Raw genomic sequence first — 23,679 nt, forward strand, 5'->3', positions numbered from 1 at the left:
ACCGGCGACACCTTTACAGGTAGAAGGATCAAAGGAGATGGAGTGCTTTTTCCAAGACTGTCCACCGGCACCAGAGTTTACCAGGAAGCGTGGGCCAACGGCATGAAAGGCATAAAAGCCACCTGCTGGTAAGGTGCTGGAACACATCCCGGAGAATAAACCAAAGGACCTATGGGGCCCCCAGGCACACCAGATGCAGTCATCATCCTATTAAAGATGTTAAACATAGCATTCAAAAAGTGACCAGGGTCCACAGCTGCTACTGCTGAGATTGAGGAACCGGATCCAAGAATTACGTACAGTCGGATGTGGTGCCAGAGCCGAAGATGATGCAGGAAATGGCACCGGAAATGGAACCAGAGTGTTGCCCTCCTCCAAAGTCAGATGTGGAGACACTGACTTTGGCAACTTAGCCTTCAAAACCATGGCATCCCCTTTTCTTATGTTTCTTCCTCGCTGACTTTGATGAACAAGGAAATGGAGACTTTGACCTAGGATGAGATTTGCAACAACCTCTTTTCTCATGTTTTCCACTGGCCATTAACAGCTTTGCCTCTCTTTCCGTCAGAGCCTTTGGATTAATCCATTGACAAATGCAACAAGCATCAACATCATGCTCCGACCCTAAGCACCAAAGGCAGATGCCATGAGGGTCAGTAATAAACATCTGACCCTTGCAGTCCTTGCAGGGCTTAAATCCAGATTTTCGGGGTGGTGATATTCTCCCACAAAAATGTACTATATAGCAAAAAATATAAAAAACTCAACAATTTCCAACATAGAGTTCACAAAAACTGTTATGCGTCACAGTTGTGGAAAAAAGGGAACTGATGTCAGCATGTTGTTGGAGGCTTCTTATGGCTCCAGTGAAGTCATGTGGTGCTGCGTGTGGAGAAGTGCATATACCTATGCCCCCTGTCAACATGGGAGCGCTATCAAAAAGTTTCAAGTCCAAGCCGGCACATGGCGATATTCAAAATGTGAAGAACCAACAGGTAGATGTGTCCATCAGAAATCCTTCCACTGAGATTTTCCTTATGAGCGCTGTAATAACAATACTTCCCCTCTCTTTGGGCTTCTTCGAACCTCAGGGTTGAGCGCAAAGCCCTTCAAGGTTTTTCTCCCCTTAGAGTCTTACTGAGGAACCGCACATAGGACATCCCACCACACGCTGGACAGAACTCAGTACTAAGTGCCCAAGGCAAGGTGTGGCCAAATCACAGTTCAATAATAGATCAATGTGATGGCAGCCAATTGGCCTTTTTTATGACTAATCTTTTCAGCTGATTGTGACGTAGAAGCTCGATGTCGTGAACTATAAAGATACTATCCTTGATGCATCCTCTTAGGTGTTTTATTCATCACCCAGCTTGGTAAATATGTCAAGACCATTTCTTCCTGATATGACGCCCAGTTTTCCCACCACAACCTCTTCAATACAGGTGTTAGTGACCTTTCCATGAGAAATTGAGGTCATTCTTTGGGCAAAACATACCAGAATTGTCCACCTCCTTTACATTTGTGAGCTGACACCGGCTTCTGCCACATGTGGGCCACATTTGGGAGATCACAGACCGAATCCTAAGGACAACCCACCATGGCAAAGAACAAATAAGTCGAGTCTACTTACTGTTCAAGCAAATGTTCCTTGACTTCCTGCTGCGAAAGTGGTGTTCTCAAGACTTTCCCCTCAAGGAGCAGACAAAATATGCATCTTCATTGGTTGTTAGATCTATATACTTTAGCTTTGAGTATTTTGGTTCTTGAAAGTGTTCAATTAATGTACAGAGTTTTTCTAAACTCCTAATCAAATACCCATTACGCACCTTCTCTGTCTTTTCTTCAAAAAGTAGAAACTTGATCATTATGAGATGTAAGAGATGCTTTCAAAAGGAACAAACTAGCACGCCCCCTACTGTGTGCTTTGGTTTTATATTTCTTTGGTGAAAAGGAACCAAAAAAGCTTGAAACTGGATATTAATCTGCAACAGGTTGGGTGGCTGATCATTACGAAATAGTTCCCCAAGATAAACTGGCTTTGGGCAACTGGATGGCAAGACATGACTTCAAGGGCACCTACTTCCTGATCCCAGTCTGTTCTGATCAAAGGTGTTTCCTGCAGTTCTTAGTTTCTGTGCATTTAATTTGGAATTAAGAAAGCCCATACTGCCTCATCAAGATTATGAGGCTAGTAGATCGCCTTTTTACACAAACACATTATCCAGGCCATAATTTACCAAAGTACATTCTGTTTTTCCCAAGGCACACACGAGTTCCATTCTCACCTTCAGTTAACATTCTAGGTTTTGTGGTAAACTTCTGCGGGTCAAACATGGAACATACGTTTCCTTGGGTTCATTGTGATTTCTTCAATAGGTTGCTCAGGCTAGATCAGGACAAAATAGCCTCATAAACCAGGAGATTGTGTGACTCTTAGCCATAAAGGGTTTTCCTCTGCAATACCTGACAAGTCTGATATGCATGCTTTCAAACTCAATTCAAGCTAACTTTCTGGCCAACTACATTACAGTCATTTTCAGAAGTCTAGGTCACGTACTTTGGTATTCAGACCATATTGCCGTTTCAGAGGATGCTTGAGAACAGTTGACTTGGTGGCTAGGAAAACTAGAACAATTACATTGTAAGTCTATTTCCAGGGCAAAGATTGCTTATATTGGTCAGTCAAATGTGAGCCTCCAGAGTTGTGGTGCCTACAATTATATTTTTTCCATAAGTGGAAAATGGTCAGGTGAGGAAAAGACTATTCATATAAACTATTTGGTGCACCTTGCTATATTGCAGAAAAGGGCTTGGCCAAGAACTTGTTGAAGACTATAGTGTTTCTAAGAATTGACCATGTGCTGAATAAACAAGATGGGTGTATCCCAATCGTAGATGTTTCCAGAATTCTGGTGGGCCCCTAGTGCGATCCTCGCGACCTGATGATAAAAGGCCAGGCTAAGCTGCTGTCAGGTGTTCTTGGCACTTCAAAGGACTCTAAGAAGAAGCACTTGAACTCGTCTGGGAGTCCTTGGCCCCAGGGACCAGAAAGATCCTGGCATCTTCCAGGAAATGCTCATCTCCTACTCGTTAGTAAGAGGAAGATACCAGAAGGTTAGAAAGGGTGCAAACAAGTCAGGTCATATCCTTATGCCATTCAGAGTACCTCCAGAGGTCCTTTCTTATGCTCATGGTATTCTATCTGTTTATGTAGTCCTTGGAGGACTTGGTGGCTCAGGTGTAGTTCTCTGTGCAATATGTATAAGCCATGCAAATATATATTTGCAGGTCATTTTGTTTCAGAGATGCACTACTTTAAGTTTATTGATGACTGGATGACCGAATACTGCCTTACATTAAGTGATCCAAAATTGAGTTTCTCTTTCAGTTGGTTTCCTCCTGTTTGTTAACTGCAATAGTCTGATATCCTTTGACTCTGTTGTTGGTAACCAGATGAGTCCCTTGGGTCAGTACTGACATTAGCATCTCACACACTAATGCATCTTATTGTAGTCACTGTGCATGAAGATTGAAGTCGAGATCCTGTCATGTGGAGCAGGCAATATATTTGGTTGCACTATCTAGGTCCTCGCAGATGCCCCTTAAGGTTGCACCTCTACATGTGCCTCCCAACTCTTGACATGTGCCACAGAATACCACCATGTTAAGTTTCTTCTACCTAATCTACTTGTGTCTATCTTGATTGCATACTTTGTATCAAGATTGTGTGCTTTGCCATAAAAGCTATTCAGTCTGGTTACCTTTCTTCTGAGGCTTCCATTCTCTGTTTGGCAACTTCCCAAGTTAAGAAAGTGCAAGTCAGTAAGCCCTGCTCTTTTGCACCTGGTAAGCTCCCTTTTCTAATTGGTTAAGGACTTAAAAACGTTGCTCTTTGCATCCGATTTTAAAGCTTCATATTAACTTTATACGGCTGCATAGTTGTCTTGTCTCGGGGTCATTTTTCTTGTCTATTTATTTTATTGTGTTTTTGTTAGGTCATGGCTCTTCAATTCTGTTGTTTATTGGCATGGCATATATGTGTTCTACTTGATGCACTTATGGTATATAATATCCCATATGAAACATCCAATGAGTTGTTTCATTGAGGAAATCCTTTCTTATTGCACAACAATCATGGACTTGTGAGCCTGATTCACAAAGCTATTTCTGCATGTAGATCTGATTTAAATATGGAAATGGCTATTCTTACAAGTGTAATGTAGTTACAGAAGGATACCTTTAAGTTTTGACTCCACATACTCACACATTATATAACTATATGATGATGTAATATTATGTGTGAGTAGTGTGTGTGTTTCCTTAGCACCTTAGAAATTGTTAGAGATTTAAGGCCACATGTATGTAGCTTTTTTCTTGTCGAGGCCGTTTGCGGCAAGAAAAAAGCATTTTGTTATGTACAAACCCTATTTTGCGATTCGGTAATCTATTTACTGAATCACAAAATAGGTTTGCGAGTTGCAATTAAGAAGGGGTGTTCCCTTCCCTATTGTGAGTTGCAGTGCGATGTATGATTGTTTTGGGACTGTGAATTCGGTCACAAAACAATCACAGTGGCACCAATTTCAAATTGGTGCTAACCCATTCGCAAACGGGAAGGGGTCCCCATTGGACCCCTTCCCCTTAGTAAATGGTAGCGAAAATATTTTTTCGGAGCAGGCAGTGGTCCCACGGACAAGGAAAACGGGCTGCATAAAACAAATACAAAAAAGACCTGCTTTATTTAAAAGCAGTCACAGGCACGGTGGTCTGCTGTTCCCAGCAGGCCACCATCCCTGTGAAGGTAGTAAATTGCGACCTACCTCATGAATAGTTATGAGATATGTAATTTGCGACCCCTTTGGGAATCGCAAACAGTGTAATTGACACTCCTGTACATCAGGTTTTGTGACTCGCAAATTGCAAAACCTAATACTTGTACATGTGGCCGTGACTTCTGCCAAGGAAAAGATTAGAACCCATTGTATTAATGGGCACAAACGCCACCTCCACTCAAATAGGCTGGGGTGTACAGAAAGTGGTTTCACTATGTAGAAAATTATTTCCGTGGGAGAAAAAAAAAGTAGCCCTATTAAAACGTTGTTTACAAATGTGTCTCTAAACTTGTGACTGAGTAGCTTTCCAGCCGTACTTCAGGAAAGTTTTGTGACTTGAAAAAGTCTTGCGGGTGGAGGTTTACAGCCATTTTAGAGAACTGGTTCCATTGTCTTTTATAATAGTGTAAATTCTTATGTTTTTCTTCAAACTTCTTCAAAGTTTCAATACAAATAAATCGATCATGGATAAGAGGAATAGCGTTCAAATAAGCAATAAGATGCACACGTATTCATTACATCGTACAGTCCAGTACATCAGATGGGTGTCCACTATACATCGGAGAAAAAATAATTTACCTAGCTTCATCAGTGGTCTCATAGAAACATCATAGAGCACCACATCATACTCGCCAGAGTCCACCCGCATTTGCTGTTGTATTGTTTACTGCGCCCAGGTTTATGTAGCTCAAAAAACCCCAAGGGCAACTCTCCCTCATTCCCACAGTACATGCCTCTGCACACGAATTTTCTGCTCTTGTTGGAGTCTAGCGTGTTCAGAATATACGCTCTGAATGTGAGTTGCCGTTTTTAACTCGACTCAGTATGTCTACCTGCATTTTCCACTATCTTAAGCACTGTACTCGCCCCCCTAGTCCCCTCACAGATTCAACCATTAAGTGCTTTCACGGCGTGCCGATATCTGGTGGGTCATACAGGGTCTTGAGCAAAACATTCCATTCTGCCAGATCCTTTGCCAATTTGTAATCAATTCTCATGAGTTTCATGCGTGTTCTTCTGCCACAGCCCACTCCTGCATGCTTCAGTCAGAAAGTCATACTGTGTGCCTCTTTACATGATAGTTTATGCTATGTACATTCTACAACATTTTTTTGTATTCTTAGGCATTGAATATTAAACGCCCACCCCTTGCACCAACGCTCTATAATCGCATGCTTTATGTACTTGTGACCCAGACAATTTAACTTAAAATAAAGATCCACTTCTTAAAGTTGTGCAAATTGGAAACAATCTCATACATTTCTCACCTTCTCCCTTTCCTTTGCCTCTCTCCAGAACAGCTAAAATGCAGCCGCCTATCAGAACTCAAAACCAGAAATAAACATGGAGGCAAATAATGTGCATGAACCCCGTTAGAGTGTGCGTACAACATAGATGACATAAAACTTTCTTCACCACTAAAGTGAGTCGGACCTGGCCCTTTCAGCAGGGTCATCCCCAAACCTTTTGCTTTCACTCCTATTTTTGATGAATTTGTTTTGGACTTAGAACTCTGTGAACTTTACCACAGCTAACCAGTTCAAAAGTACTTGTGCTCTCTTCCTGAAGCATGGCAACATTGCCTTAGACCCAATTGGTATACTTAATTTACTTATAAGCCCCTAGTAAAGTGCACTAAATGTGCCCAGGGCCTGTAAATTAAATGCTACTTAGTGGCCTACAGCACTAGTTGTGCGATTCAGTTAAGTAGCCCTTTAAGCATGTCTCAGGCCTGCCACTGTAGAGTCTGTTTGGGCAGGTTTTACCTGCCATGTCGACCTGGCAAAATAAACCTTTTGGCAGGCACAAACTTTCCTTTTTAATACGTATGTCACCCTTAAGTTAGGCTCTAGATAGCCCCAAGGGCAGGTTGCAGAGTATTTAAAAAGTGTGAAATGCACTTTTAAGTTTTACGTGTCCTGGTAATGGAAAACATTTATGTTAGTTTTTCACTACTGCAAGGCTTATCCCTCACATGAGATAACAGTGGAGTTGCATCATTACATTTTATACTTGTAATTACCAAATGGGAGGAGATACTGGTTCATAAAATCTTAACTTGTGGTGAAGTCAGATTTCAAAATACAATTCTGAAAATACCACTCTTAAAAAGTTGGCATTTACCTGCCTTAGACATTTGGTGCCTGCATCCTGTCTCTGGTCGCATGACTTGGTGTAGTCGGGAGTTGGGCTTTGTGTATTCCTCCTAGAAAGCCACATATAATGAGAGCTTAGGTGTGACTTAATGGGCCATTACTGGCTGGATCCAGCGCTTCCTCCTCCTCCCAAGGATGGATGGGAGGAGCTGTACCCAGCCTCACTTACACCTGAATAGGATGTGTCCTGTCTCCACAGAAAGGGCTGCATACTCCCTGTAGTTAGTCTGGAGCCAGGGCAGGGAAGGCAGGGCACATGTGTGCTTCAAAGGCATGCCTCTAGAAGTTTCTATCCACTTCAAAGGCACAATTGTGTATAAAAGTGTATAAAAGGAGAACCTCAGACACCACCACGTTGGTACACTTCTGTACTTGTGGATACTCTGCCAGGAAGAAGGATTGCTCTGCAGCTCATGGACGACCACTCTGCTGGACTGCACTCTGCTGAACTTCTGGTGCTCTTGCTTCCTGTTGCCAGCTGGCCTCTTGCCTGGGAGTGAGAAGGACTGGACCTCAATTTCTCCAACTCAGAACCCAGAGTGGTTCCGAGGACTAGTTGGCTGGCCTAGTGAAATGAAATCTCTGTTACACAAAAGCCTTCCAACCACCCTACTTCTGCACCTGGACTCTGCCATTTGTGAGTGTACCCTGCCAAGCTGCCCCTCCCTAGTCCGGGACCTTTGGAAGTGGGCTTAAGGTGCTTACCAGCAGAATTGATGCAACTTCTCTGCTGAGGAGCAGATCCTTGAGCAGAACAGACGTGTTGCTGCTGCTGCATGGATTGGGCCAGACGCAGAAGGCCTGCATCATACTCGCAGTCCTCAGAACCAACGCATTGTCGAAGGCATGGTGCATCTCTGGCCCAGGTCCACGCATACCTTGTTGATGGCAGTTTGACTATGATACCAGCCTCAGCATTGCAGCCCAGCAGCTCCTCCGAACCAGTGCAGCTCCTCAGCTGCCCACCGCATCCCCGATGCCTGGACTTCGCATTGAAAGCCTGTCAACGAGATCCTTGACGTTGTTGAACAGGACCTCACACTACAGCCTCACCGCATCTCAGAACCAATGCATTGCTTCAACTGCGTGACACTTCTTCGCCTCAGGTTACCGTAATGCTCCAGTCATGATTTAAGATACTTTGTACAGCAAGCCTAACTAGGTCCCTGTAGCCGGCCTGTGCTCCATCGTGATCGGCCTGAATTTTTGACTCTGTCCTGGTCCAGCGTGACCATATACCTCAGGTTGGCGCTTTTGGCTTTTACGGGTTATAGCACAGTTTATTCAAGAATTGCGGTTGCTACTTGACCTAGGGGCCCCACGACACCCCATACCGCCATTCTCTTCCTGGCGGGCAAAACCGCCAGGAACAGGATGGCGGTATGGGGCTCGGAATCCCTATGGCGGCGCAGCAAGCTGCGCCGCCATGGAGGATTCCCCAGGGCAGCGGGAAACCGGCGGTGCACCGCCGGTTTTCCGTTTCTGACCGCGGCTGTACCGCCTTTGTCAGAATGCCCATGGGAGCACCGCCAGCCTGTTGGCGGTGCTCCCGCGGTCGTTGGCCCTGGCGGTTTTTACCGCCAGGGTCAGAATGACCCCCTAAGTTTCTTAAGGGATCATAGATAGGTTTGAGTTTTAGATTCCATACCTATGAGGGCTTAGGAGGTCCCCCAATCTCTTTTGGTAAACAGTGGATGGGTGGTCACTTTTTTATGGAATGTAACTAAGATGGGCTTCAATGTTTTAGTATAATGTGAGTGTTGTACATATATTTGTAGTAGTTGAGATTGAAGGAAGGAATCAACCCAGGCAGTAGTCTAAGGTATACATTCATGGGGAGGGGCTTGTAGTGAAGCAATGACGATTGCAGATAAAGGGAATGAAAGAAAATGAGTGATCTGTTAATCAGGTAGAAAGCAATCTAGCATTGTACTCCTACAGATTTACTTCACAGTAGCTGAGTGGGACTGTATCAAAGGTGGCACAACGATCCAATAGAAAACATGCCACTATGCTTTTAGAGAACATTGTGGTCTTGATATTAACCCATGCTGCTATAAGCACAGGGTTTGTTCTACCTGGGCCAATTCCTCTTTGGATGTTGAAAAGATTACTATTCTTTGTATGTAACTTGATATATATGCATCAGGAGCTCTTTCAACTTTCAATCAGTTTAGCCTAGAAGAGGGCAATTGCCAATTGGTTGATATTTTTTAAAGAACAGGCTCGACTCCAGGGAGTACTGCAAGGTCCAACCAGGATGGCAGCTGATGTGTTAATGAGGATGCCCTTTACTATATCACTATACAGGTTGGACAGGGATGCTCAAGTTTAGCTGAAGCACCACAAGCTTTTGTGAAGTCATCAGTAAATAGGTAAAGAAGAGTAGACTGTGTTGTGAAAAGGTTGAGAGGTTGAGGCGATGTGTGAGGTAAGCTGTTTATCCTGCTTCAGCTTTGGAGATTCTGTAATCAGCAAGCGAGCAAGGGTTCTTTTCCAGGTTGAGTAGTATTAAGGAATTTATCATTTAACTTGTTAAGTTGCTTGACTCACCATGTTCTCCATAATTATGATGTGAGTAGTGTAGTCTTTTCATTTTTCTGACTGCAACTTTGCAGATTCTAGAGCTATGTTGCAAAGCTAGGTTATTCTTGGGGTTGTTTATCTTTTTCCTGTGTCTTTGCAGAGACCATCTGTTTTAGATTTTAGAGATTTCAGTGCCCGACATCCGACCAGTGTTGTAATATTGATGAGGTTTGTGGTGGTCTATGTTGGGATAGTGTAATAGCGGACTGATTTTAGCCTGTGATTGAAACTGTTCAACTGAGATTGCTGGATTTCTCAGCAAATTATGAGATAAGTTGAGCAAAGGAGATGGCAGTGTAGCTGTTTTCATGCTCTGGTAGATGCTTTTGGCTGGTATGGCTGTAGCTGAAGTGGAGGGACAATAGAGTATGACTTTGATCATAGTGTGATTAACCCTGGTCATTAGTTGTCTTTTAAATAACTGTGATAGGTTTCTTAGAGTCACACATTGTGCTGAAGGTATGCTCAGCTGTCTAGTCAGGGCATGAGACCATCTGAGGTACACTGAGCCATTTCATGCTTTGTAGCAGTGTAGGAAACTGGGTTCTAGTTGCAGAAGCCCACTCACTTTTTGCTTGGTTTCTTGTGCAACTTTGACTGAAGTGCACTGGGTTCCTGCTAACCAGGTCCCAAGTACCAGTGTTCCTTCCCCAAAAACAACACCACTGGTCACTTGATCCCCAAGTGACCAGGCTTTTAGCACCTTTTGTAATTCCCTAGTAAATAGTTCCCCTGGTACCTAGGGCTTAGGTACTAAAGAGGGTCCCTAAGAGCTGCAGCATAACTTGGCCACTCCAAGGGACCCAGCACCAAACACATACAAACTGCCACTGCAGGCTGTGTGACAGGGTGCTCCAAAAAGTGACAATACGACGTGGCACACACTTGTGTGCCATGTCCCCTAACATTGCCTATAACATTTGTAAGTCACACCAACTTACAGCCCAAAGGCAGGGTGCATTATATTACAGATAAGGGCATATCTGCATGAGCAAATATGCCCCTACTATGTCTTTGTCGATTTTTAGACATAGTAAGTAAACAGGAAAGTCATTTTAAATGCATGTGCTGGAGACTGGTCAATACAAGTTTCTCAGCTAGATGATGGCTTCATTGAAGATAGGGAAATTTGGTATCAAGCATGTTATATTAATAAACTCTCACTGATTCGAGTGATTGATTTATTAATACATGCGCCCAGAGAGTACCTTAGAGGTGCCCCCTGCAAACCTACCAACTGCTGGTGGGCTGAGTTACTGATTGCCACCAGTCTACCTCCAACAGTAAATTTTTGGACCCCCAAGGGTCAGAGCCTTTGCTCTCGGGTGGTCAGGAACAAATCTTGATCTGCGGGGGTGTTAACACACCTCTCCCAACAGGATGACCTGCAAATCTCCATTTCAAGGCAGGGAAGCTTCAAAGAAGCCCGCCACCCTTGGTATGCAGATTTGGCTTACCTCAGAAGGGAACTCCCAACCCCCGCTTCCTCAGAGCCCATTTGGCACTTGGACAGATGGGAAAATTAGCTGTGCAGGAGGCGTGTTACATTTGGTAGCTGGACACACCTCTAGTGTGACCAGCCTGAAACAAACACAGCCTTAGGAATTTCACTATTTTGTGTGTGGTAGAATTAGGAATTCTGGGACAGGGTGATGCCCACCCACCAAAGAAAGTGGTTATCTAGGTGGCATAGTGACCCCAGGAGTAGCCCATTGGCTACTCCCTTCACTCCCCTTTACACCCCTAAATCGATTATTTAGGTGACTCCCTGATATCAGGACCTCAGGTCTTCACTGGACACATAAAAAAGGAGTGGGCAAAGATGAGTGCTGACTTGGCGTCAACTCTGCCAGCCTGTCTGCAGCACCCAACCCTTGTGGAGCAACTGACATGTCCTGCCATTGTGCAGACTCCTAGAAACCCAGAGAGCTGTCAGTGCTTCACAAATCACAAGAAGAATATCCCTTGGAGCAGAGGAGCTGCTTCCCTGCATCTGCAGGAAACCAAAGAAGAACGGAGAGGACCCAGGAATGGCAAAACCCAAAGCCAGACAGCATTACTGCGCCGGTGTCTCCTACCCTGAGCTGAAGTGGGCCAATGGTGTCAGCGTTCTCCAGAGATGAAGCCCACCTTGAATTTACCGACAGTGGACTTCCTGACGCCGCCTGAAGCCTCTTTCTGCTGCCCGCTCCAACCGTAGTATCAACTACAGAGGAACCAGACACTAAAAGACACCACTGCACCCAAGCCCCATAGCCCAAGGACAAGTGGGCCAACAGTGTGCCTATGTCCCCCAGGATCTCAAGGGTTGAGCCCACCTCAGATTGGCCTCCAGGTCCCTGCTTGCACGCTCTTTTTGACCGGTCTCCATTGAAGTGAATGGGACACCTGACACTGTAACACACCTCTGCCCCTTGGCACCCCACAGCCACCCCCGAGGTGAACTCTTGGTGTGGCCTTGGACCTTGCCCCATACTCAGCTCAAGACTAGAAGAACAGTCCTGTAAGTTGTTGCTAATTAGTCACATGCAGTGTCTGTTTCTTTACATTAGAGCACCAAAGGCAGAAAAGCACATCTGCACCCGGAAGCCCCAGTGCCTCCTGAAGTACCCTGTTGGTGCTGCCTTGGACCTTGCCCTAAGTTTACCATAACTTCATAAGATGGATCTTGTAACTCACTGCTAAGTACCCATTTGCAGTATATGTTTTCCCCCATAGGATAACATTACTGCTCCATAAACTGCAGTGTCAACTTCTGAAAACTGTAAAAAGTCATACCTCGAAAAGTACTCACCGATTCCAATGATCTTAGTATCAAAATTTATATAAAAGTATGTGTTATTTTAATAAATTGGTGTTGGATTTCTTTATTACGTGTGTGTCTCACTTACTGCCTTTGTGTGTGCAATACATGCTCAGCACTACCTTCTGATATGCCTTACTGCTCACCCACACTACCACAAAAGAGAGCATTTGGGGTGTCATTTGTGCCCCTGTAATTCCTCTGTGGTTTGCTTGGACTTTCTACACAGTGTACCTCTTTTTGGTCCACTATATAAAGAGCCAGCTTCCTACAAGCAGGCATTTGAATGTGGTCAATTTGGGTTTTTAAACAGGTATTGAAGTCTACCAGTATGCTGCAATTGGGATATTTTAGCAAGATTTCAGAGACAAAGTCTTTCAAGTGGTCAGGAAATGTGGGATTATAAGAGAGAGGTCTGTAGATCTGAAGAAACGAGGGTCCTGAATCACTGGATGAGCATTGTTTGCATTCTGGGGCAGTGGAGTGTAAAATTGACTTTGTACATTGTGAACTCTGTGGATGACTGCTACTCATCTTTCAGTCTTCTTCATTGTGCAACTTCTCATGAGTATTTTGTACCTGGTGGAGATGGCGTTTTGTAAAATCAGTCCAGTGTCATCTCTTAATCAAGTCTCAGTGAGGGAAAGTAAGTCTTTGTCCAAGACTGATTAAAGATTGTAGATTGTATTGACGTCGTTGCACAGGCATCTTGTTTTAATGATAGCACTAGAGAATTGATGAGTCATCTTCAATGGTAAAAGGGCAACTGTAGTAGGTGAAGAGGTTTCTTGGGATTGAGGTATTGTGGGGCGTAACAGTTTTCTCTGCATCAAGCAGATTTAGAAGTGATATTACATGTTTAAAGGAGTAGGGTAAAGAGGCGAGGGTGATGAGGATGGGTTGAAAAGTCGAGAGAGGATATATGCAAGGTCAGATGTAGAATAATTATAGATTGCTAGAGCCAGGAGTGAGGTTATGTTATTTGGATTTGTAGAGCACGGCTAATCATCCGTGAGGGCATCCAGGTGCTGGGTAGGGCAGACCTGAGGCGGAGGAGGAGGAGTGTTTTTTGAGTGGAAGAGCCATGTTTTGCAGTTCTTTTGGAAGTCCATGAGGGAGGGGGCAGTTCTGAGGTGTTGTGGGAGGTTATTCCAGGTCTTAGCTGTGAGGTACGAGAAGAAGCGCCCTCTACTTCTGGTTTTCTTGATGCGAGGAACGTGTGCTCTTGCCTGGGATCCAGATATATGATGTCTGGTGGGGTGGGTTGGTAGAAAGTTTAGACGGTGGTTGAAGTACGCTGGACCAGTGTTTTGGAGAGCTTTGTAGGCATGGGTAAGTAGCTTGAACTTTCATCTTTCCTGAATTGGGAGCTGGTGGAGATTGTTGAGGTGTGGAGGGATTTGGTTATTTTGTGGAATGTTCTGGATGAGTCTGCTGGCATTCTGGGTGGTTTGGAGTTGGCGTACAACATGGGCTGTGATTCCAAAGTAGAGGGCATTTCTATAGTCAAGCCTACTTGTGATAAGAGTCTAGATGACTGTCTGGTGTTAAGTGGGATCCACTAGAAAATCTTGCGTATCATTCACAGGATGTGGAAGCATGAGGCAATGGCGTTTTGATCTTTCTGTCCATGGAGACGTTGGTGTCCAGGATGACCAGGAGTTTCTTGGTATAGTCTGCAAAGGTGGGTGGAGGGCCAAGTTTGGAGGGCCACCAAGAGGTGTCCAGGGGAGTGGTTGTTGCCGAAGATGAGGACTTCGGTTTTGTCTGTGTTGAGCTGGAGGCAGCTGTTTTCCATCCACGCAGTGTCATTACTCATGCACTTGGTGAAATGTGCTTTGGCAGTGCTGGTTGAGTCAGTAAGGGAGATTATGAGCTGTGTGTTGTCGGCGTAGAATACTATGTTGATGCTGTGGGGTCTGAACATGTCCACGATGGGTGTCATGTGGACGTTGAAGAGTGTTGGGCTAAGCGACGATCCTTGAGGGACTCTTCAGATGAGTTTCTTGGGTTCTGAGGTGTCGGGGGAAGTCTCACTCACTTGAGTTCTGTCTGTGAGGACGGAGAATATCCACTTGAGGGACAGTCCGCAGATACCCAAGTGCTGAAGCTTTTTCATGAGTGAGTTTAGAGAGACTGTATTGAAAGCTGCGGAGAGATCAAGGAGGATGAGATTGGCAGCTTCTTCGAAGTTGAGGATGCTTCTGATGTCATTGGTGGCCACAATGAGGGCTGTTTCCATGCTGTGGTGAGCGCGAAAGCCAAATTGAGACCTGTCTAGAGTTGATGGAGTTGAAGATGGTGTGGGAGTTGGGTAGTGATGGTTTTTTTCGATGACTTTAGCTGGAAAAGGCAAGAGTGAGATTGGTCCGTAGCTACTGGCAGTGTTGGGGTCTCCTGTAGGTTTCTGTAATAGGGCGTTGATTTCTGCAATTTTTCAGCAAGATAGGAAGGTGGCAGTGATTATTGGGGTGTTGTTGATAGTGGTGAGTGCTGGGGGGATAATCGTTTTTCCAAGGTTGTATATTAAGTGAGGGTATGGGTCGGAGGTGGCTCCTGAGAGGATGGTATTCATCAGGGTGGTGGTGTTTTCATTCAAGATGGGCTTCCATTTACTTAGCTGCTGTTTGGCAATGAAGGAGGTGTCCTGTTGGGAGTTTGTATCAATATGCCATGGGTCAAATATGTTGTAGATCTTGGGAATCTTGTGTCCTGCTGAGCGTTTGTATTGGTATGCTGTGGGTCGACTATGTTGTGGATGTTGGCAATCGTCTGTTTGAAGTAGTTTGAGCGGTCATTGCAGAGTGCTTGGAATGGTTGATGTTGTTGGCAGCAGCAGGGTTGGAGAACTCCTTGATGATAGTGAAGAGTTCTTTTGTGTTGTTGGGACTGGCTTTGAGTCTGAGAGTTAGGGCCTCTTGTCTTGTATCTCGTACTGGTTAGTAGAGGTTGACGGCGGCTTTGTAGGTGGATCTAGAGGTGGTATCTGTGTTGAGTCTCCATCTTCTCTCAAGTTGTTTGCAGTGGTGTTTGGACTCCCTGAGGTCATTTGTGTACCTGCTGGGTTGTTTGTTATTTTTGGGGGTCTTATTTCTGCCGGGAGTGGGTGGTTCAATCAGTGAGACATTTATTGAAGAACTTGGTGTCGACATTGAGGTTGTGGTGTGGTTGGGTGAGCTTTCCTTTAGGGTCTTGGTCCAGTTTTCTTTGGATACTTTATTCCAGTGTATTGATGGTGCTTTGGGTTCTTCTGGTGGTGTGGCTTGCTGGGCGGGTATCTTGAAATGGATGATGTAGTGGTCGGAACATGTGCGCAGGTCATGTCGGTGGTGGTGATCCTGATGTCAGGGGGAGAAAGTAGGGTTGAGGGTGTACCCTGCTGTGTGGGTTGGTGTGGGAAACTGACCCCTTATTGCAGTACCTCCCCAAATTTTGCCTGGTTTCTGAATGCAACCTGGCCATTGGCTACTAACCCCCAGACCTAAACACACCCCTAAATTGAGTATTTAGGGCCCCCTCAGAACCTAGGAAACTAGATTCCTGCAACCTGAAGACGAAGAAGGACTGCTGACCTGAAAGCCCTGCAGAGAAGAAGGAGACACCAACTGCTTTGGCCCCAGCCCTACCGGCCTGTCTCCCCACTTCGAGAAAAACTGCAACAGCAACACATCCCCCAGGGTCCAGCGACCTCTGAAGCCTCAGAGGACTACCCTGCATCTAAAAGAACCAAGAACTCCCAAGGACAGCGGCTCTGCTCCAAAGAAACCAAAACTTGCAACAAAGAAACAACTTTAAAAGGATTCCACGTTTCCCGCCGGAAGTGTGAGACTTTCCACTCTGCACCCGACGCCCACGGCTCGACCTGCGGAGAAACAACACTACAGGAAGGACTCCCCGGCGACTGCGACCCTGTGAGTAGCCAGAGTTGACCCCCCTGAGCCCCCCCAGCGACGCCTGCAGAGGGAATCCAGAGGCTCCCCCTGACCGCGACTGCCTGCTTCTAAGAACCCGACGCCTGGTAAAGACACTGCACCCGCAGCCCCCAGAACCTGAAGGATTCGACATCCAGTGCAGAAGCGACCCCCAGGTGGCCCTCTCTCTTGCCCAGGTGGTGGCTACCCCGAGGAGCCCCCCCCCTTGCCTGCCTGCTTCGCTGAAGAGACCCCTGGGTCTCCCATTGAACTCATTGTAAACCCGACGCCTGTTTGCACTCTGCACCCGGCCGCCCCCGTGCCGCTGAGGGTGTACTTTTTGTGCTGACTTGTGTCCCCCCCGGTGCCCTACAAACCCCCCCGGTCTGCCCTCCGAAGACGCGGGTACCTACCTGCTGACAGACTGGAACCGGGGCACCCCCTTTTCCATTGAAGCCTATGCGTTTTGGGCACCACTTTGACCTCTGCACCTGACCGGCCCTGAGCTGCTGGTGTTGTAACTTTGGGGTTGCCCTGAACCCCCAACGGTGGGCTACCTTGGACCCAACTTTGAACCCTGTAGGTGGTTTAATTACCTGCAAAACTAACAACTACTTACCTCCCACAGGAACTGTTAGAATTTGCAGTGTGTCTAGTTTTAAAATAGCTTATTGCCATTTTTGCCAAAACTGTACATGCTATTTTGCTGATTCAAAGTTCCTATGATACTTAAGTGAAGTACCTTTCATTTGAAGTATTGATTGTAAATCTTGAACCTGTGGTTCTTAAAATAAACTAAGAAAATATATTTTTCTATACAAAAACCTATTGGCCTGGAATGGAATTGTCTTTGAGTGTGTGTTCCTGATTTATTGCCTGTGTGTGTACAACAAATGCTTAACACTACCCTCTGATAAGCCTACTGCTCGACCACACTACCACAAAATATAGCATTAGAATTATCTCTTTTTGCCACTATCTTACCACTAAGGGGAACCCTTGGACTCTGTGCATGCTATTTCTTACTTTGGAATAGTACATACAAAGCCAACTTCCTACATTGGTGGATCAGCGGTGGTGTACAAGACTTTGCATTTGCTGGACTACTCAGCCAATACCTGATCACATGACTAAATTCCAAAAATTGTCATTAGAAACTGATTTTTGAAATTTGAGCTATTTTTCTAAATTTTTAAAAGTCCTGCTAGGGCCTAGTGTTGTCCCTGTTAGCATTTCTTTTAGAGTTTAAAAGTTTTGTAAAAGTTTGAATTAAGTTCTAGAGATAGTTTTAGATTCTTAAAAAGTATTCCAACTTATAGAAACATAATGTCTGCTGCAGAAGAGATAGTGATGGAACTCAACATCACCCCTTACCTGCATCTTAGGATGTCAGAGTTAAGGTCTCTCTGCAAAATCAAAAAGATAAAGACTGGTTCAAACCCTACCAATGTACAGCTCCAGGAGCTTTTGTCAGAGTTTGCTAAAAACAACCCCTCTGATGATGGCCTCACAGAGGGGGACACTAGTGACCTGGAGGATTTCCCACCTCCAGTCCTAGATAGGGAGCCCAGGGTTTCTCAAACCCTGTCTCCACAAGTGATAGTCAGAGATATTGCTTCTCTCACAGGAGAGTCCAACAGCACTGCAAGCATTGAGGGCAGCCTCAATGAAGATGACCTCCTGTTAGCCAGGATGGCCAAAAGATAGGCTTTGGAGAGGCAGCTCCTAGCCATAGAAAGGGAAAGACAAGGGATGGGCTTAGGTCCCATCAATGGTGGCAGCAACATAAAGAGGGTCAGAGATTCTCCTGACATGTTGAAAATCCCTAAAGGGATTGTAACTAAATATGAAGATTGTGATGACATCACCAAATGGTTCACAGCTTTTGAGAGGGCTTGTGCAACCAGAAAAGTAGACAGATCTCACTGGGGTGCTCTCCTTTGGGAAATGTTCACTGGAAAACACTCTCTGGAAAAGATGCAGAATCCTATGACCTCATAAAGGCTACCCTGATTGAGGGCTTTGGATTCTCAACTGAGGAGTACAGGATTAGGTTCAGGGGGCTCAAAAATCCTCGAGCCAGACCTGGGTTGATTTTGTTGACTTCTCAGTCAAAACACTGGATGGTTGGATTCATGGCAGTGGTGTAAATGATTATGATGGGCTGTACAATTTATTTGTGGAAGAACACCTGTTAAGTAATTGTTTCAATGATAAACTGCATCAGCATCTGGTAGACCTAGGACCAATTTCTCCCCAAGAATTGGGAAAAAAGGCAGACCATTGGGTCAAGACTAGGGTGACCAAGACTTCCACAGGGGGTGACCAAAAGAAAGGGGTCACAAAGACTCCCCAGGGAAAGAGTGTTGAGACATCCAAGGGAAAAAGTAAAGAGTCTTCTACAGGGCCCCAAAAACCTGCTCAGGAGGGAGGGTCCAAAGCCTCTTCACAATCCAATTTTGGGTACAAGGGTAAAAACTTTGATCCCAAAAAGGCCTGGTGTCGTAGCTGTAATCAGCAGGGACACCAAACTGGAGACAAGGCCTGTCCCAAGAAAGGTTCCACTTCAAACTCTACTCCAGCTAACACTGGAATAGCCAGTCTCCAGGTGGGATTAACAGTGTGCCCAGAGCACATCAGGGTTTGGTTCACACTGAAGCTACATTAGTCTCTGAGGGTGGGGTGGACTTAGCCACACTGGCTGCCTGGCCCCTTAATATGCAAAAATACAGGCAGCAACTATAAATTAATGGGACTAGTGTAGAAGGCCTGAGGGATACAGGTGCCAGTGTCACCATGGTGACAGAGAAACTGGTTTCCCCTGGTCAATACCTGGCTGGACAAACTTGTCCAGTCACCAACGCTGACAATCAGACTAAAGTGCATCCCATGGCTATGGTAACTTTAGAGTGGGGAGGGGTCAATGGCCTGAAACAGGTGGTGGTCTCCTCAAATATCCCTGTAGACTGTTTGCTTGGAAATGACCTGGAGTCCTGAGCATGGGCTGAGGTAGAACTCAAAACCCATGCAGCCATGCTGGGTATCCCTGAACTGGTGTGTGTCAAGACAAGGGCACAGTGCAAGGCTCAGGGTGAAAAAAGTTGTGTTGGAGCCTGGAAAAAGGGCCCAACCCTCCAAGACAAAAGGAAAGAAGACTGGGGAACCAGCTTCAACACAACAAGAGAAAGAGAACCTCTCTTCCCAGGAAGAAGTTCTGCCCTCTGAGGGAACTGAGCCCATGGAGTTGGAACCTTATCAGGTTGAACTCTTAGGCCCAGGGGGACCCACAAGGGAACAGTTGTGTAAGGGGCAAGAAACCTGTCCCTCTCTTGAAGGCCTTAGGCAGCAAGCTGCTGAAGAGACCAAAGGAAAAATCACTGGAACACATAGAGTCTATTGGGAAGGTGGACTCCTCTACACTCAGGCAAGAGATCCCAAACCTGGTGCCACTAGGAGAGTGGTAGTGCCTCAGGAGTTTAGGGAGTTCATGCTAACCTTAGCTCATGACATTCCACTTGCTGGGCATTTGGGACAAACCAAGACTTGGGAAAGATTAGTTAACCATTTCTATTGGCCCAACATGTCCCAGAAAGTAAAGGAGTTTTGTGTCTCCTGTGCCACCTGTCAAGCCAGTGGTAAAACAGGTGGACACCCAAAGGCCCCCCTCATTCCACTTCCAGTGGTGGGGGTCCCCTTTGAAAGAGTGGGTGTGGACATAGTGGGTCCACTTGAACCTCCCCCAGCCTCAGGGAACCAGTGTATCCTAGTGGTAGTGGATCGTGCCACTAGGTACCCTGAAGCAATTCCCCTTAGGTCCACTACTGCCCCCGCAGTAGCTAAAGCACTCATTGGTATCTTTACCAGAGCGGGATTTCCTAAGGAGGTGGTGTCTGACAGGGGTACCAACTTCATGTCGGCATACCTGAAACATATGTGGAATGAGTGTGGGGTGACTTACAAATTCACCACACCATACCATCCACAAACCAACGGCCTTGTAGAAAGATTTAACAAGACATTGAAAGGCATGATCATGGGGCTCCCTGAAAAGCTCAAAAGGAGATGGGATGTCCTCTTGCCATGTCGGCTTTTCGCCTACAGAAAGGTGCCTCAGAAGGGAGTAGGGTTTTCCCCCTTTGAACTTCTGTTTGGCCATCCTGTCAGGGGACCACTAGCTCTTGTAAAAGAAGGCTGGGAGAGACCTCTTCACGAGCCCTAAACAAGATATAGTGGACTAAGTACTAGGCCTACGTTCCAGGATGGCAGAGTACATGGAAAAGGCAAGTAAGAACCTTGAGGCCAGCCAACAACTCCAGAAGATGTGGTATGACCAAAAGGCTGCTATGGTTGAGTTTCAGCCAGGGCAGAAAGTCTGGGTTTTGGAGCCTGTGGCTCCCAGGGCACTTCAGGACAGATGGAGTGGCCCTTACCCAGTGCTAGAAAGAAAGAGTCAGGTCACCTACCTGGTAGACCTAGGCACTAGCAGGACCCGCAAAAGGGTGATCCATGTGAACCGCCTCAAACTCTTTTATGACAGGGCAGATGTGCATCTGTTGATGGTAACAGATGAGGACCAGGAAGCTGAGAGTGAACCTCTTCCTGATCTCCTCTCCACAGACCCGAAAGATGGCTCAGTAGATGGAGTGATCTATTCAGACACCCTCTCTGGCCAACAGCAATCTGACTGTAAGAAGGTCTTACAACAGTTTGCTGAGCTCTTTTCCCTAACCTCTGGTCAGACACACCTGTGTACCCATGCTGTGGACACAGGAGACAGCATGCCTGTCAAAAACAAGATTTTCAGACAGTCTGACCAAGTTAAGGAAAGCATCAAAGTGGAAGTCCACAAGATGCTGGAATTGAGAGTCATTGAGCACTCTGACAGCCCCTGGGCTAGCCCAGTGGTCTTAGTTCCCATACCTCACACCAAAGATGGAAAGAGAGAGATGAGGTTTTGTGTGGACTACAGAGGACTTAATTCTGTCACCAAGACAGATGCCCATCCCATTCCAAGGGCGGATGAATTAATTGACAAACTAGGTGCTGCCAGATACTTAAGTACCTTTGACTTGACAGCAGGGTACTGGCAAATCAAAATGGCACCAGGAGCAAAAGGAAAGACAGCATTCTCCACACCTGATGGGCACTATCAGTTTACTGTTATGCCCTTTGGTTTAAAGAATACCCCTGCCACCTTCCAAAGGTTGGTGAATCAAGTCCTTGCTGGCTTGGAGTCCTTTAGTGCAGCTTATCTTGATGATATTGCTGTCTTTAGCTCCAGCTGGCAGGATCACCTGGTCCACCTGAAGAAGGTTTTGAAGGCCCTGCAAGCAGCAGGCCTCTCTATCAAGGCATCCAAATGCCAGATAGGGCAGGGAACTATGGTTTACTTGGGACACCTTGTAGGTGGAGGCCAAGTTCAGCCACTCCAGCCCAAGATCCATACTATTCTGGACTGGGCAGCTCCAAAAACCCAGACTCAAGTCAGGGCATTCCTTGGCTTGACTGGGTACTACAGGAGGTTTGTGAAGGGATATGAATCAATAGTGACACCCCTCACAGAACTTACCTCCAAGAAAATGCCCAAGAAGGTAAACTGGACTGTAGAATGCCAACAGGCCTTTGACACCCTGAAACAAGCTATGTGCACAGCACCAGTTCTAAAAGGTCCAGATTACTCCAAGCAGTTCATTGCACAGACTGATGCCTCTGAACATGGGATAGGGGCAGTTTTGTCCCAAACAAATGATGATGGCCTTGAACAGCCTGTTGCTTTCATTAGCAGGAGGTTACTCCCCAGGGAGCAGCGTTGGAGTGCCATTGAGAGGGAGGCCTTTGCTGTGGTTTGGTCCCTGAAGAAGCTGAGACCATACCTCTTTGGTACTCACTTTGTAGTTCAAACTGACCACAGACCTCTCAGATGGTTAATGCAAATGAAAGGTGAAAATCCAAAACTGTTGAGGTGGTCCATCTCCCTAAAGGGAATGGACTTTATAGTGGAACACAGACCTGGGACTGCCCATGCCAATGCAGATGGCCTTTCCAGGTTCTTCCAGTTAGAAAATGAAGACTCTCTTGGGAAAGGTTAGTCTCATCCTCTTTCATTTGGAGGGGGGGGGGGTTGTGTAAGGAAATGCCTCCTTGGCATGGTTACCCCCTGACTTTTTGCCTTTGCTGATGCCAAGTTATGATTTGAAAGTGTGCTGTGGCCTGCTAACCAGGCCCCAGCACCAGTGTTCTTTCCCTAAAACTGTACCTTTGTTTCCACAATTGGCACACCCTGGCATCCAGGTAAGTCCCTTGTAACTGGTACCCCTAGTACCAAGGGCCCTGATGCCAGGGAAGGTCTCTAAGGGCTGCAGCATGTCTTATGCCACCCTGGGGACCCCTCACTCAGCACAGGCATACTGCTTGCCAGCTTGTGTGTGCTGGTGGGGAGAAAATGACTAAGTCGACATGGCACTCCCCTCAGGGTGCCATGCCAACCTCACACTGCCTAAGGCATAGATAAGTCACCCCTCTAGCAGGCCTTACAGCCCTAAGGCAGGGTGCACTATACCATAGGTGAGGGCATAGTCCATGAGCACTATGCCCCTACAGTGTCTAAGCAAAACCTTAGACATTGTAAGTGCAGGGTAGCCATAAGAGTATATGGTCTGGGAGTCTGTCATACACGAACTCCACAGCACCAAAATGGCTACACTGAAAACTGGGAAGTTTGGTATCAAACTTCTCAGCACAATAAATGCACACTGATGCCAGTGTACATTTTATTGTGAAATACACCCCAGAGGACATCTTAGAGATGCCCCCTGAAAACATACCCGACTTCCAGTGTGGGCTGACTAGTTTTGCCAGCCTGCCACACACCAGACATGTTGCTGGCCACATGAGGAGAGTGCCTTTGTCAGTCTGTGGCTAGTAACAAAGCCTGTATTTGGTGGAGGTGCTTCTCACTTCCCCCTGCATGAACTGTAACACCTGGCGGTGAGCCTCAAAGGCTCACCCCCTTTGTTACAGCGCCACAGGGCACTCCAGCTAGTGGAGATGCCGCCCCCTCCGGCCACGGCCCCACTTTTGGCGGCAATGCCGGAGGAGATAATGAGAAAAACAAGGAGGAGTCACTGGCCAGTCAGGACAAACCCTAAGGTGTCCTGAGCTGAGGTGACTCTGACTTTTAGAAATCCTCCATCTTGCAGATGGAGGATTCCCCCAATAGGAGTAGGGATGTGCCCCCCTTCCCTCAGGGAGGAGGCACAAAGAGGGTGTAGCCACCCTCAGGGCTAGTAGCCATTGGCTACTAACCCCCCAGACCTAAACACACCCCTAAATTGAGTATTTAGGGGCCCCCAGAACCTAGGAAACTAGATTCCTGCAACCTGAAGACGAAG

Source organism: Pleurodeles waltl, chromosome 9 (genome assembly GCF_031143425.1).
Source record: "Pleurodeles waltl isolate 20211129_DDA chromosome 9, aPleWal1.hap1.20221129, whole genome shotgun sequence".
NCBI classification, from domain to species: Eukaryota; Metazoa; Chordata; class Amphibia; order Caudata; family Salamandridae; genus Pleurodeles; species Pleurodeles waltl.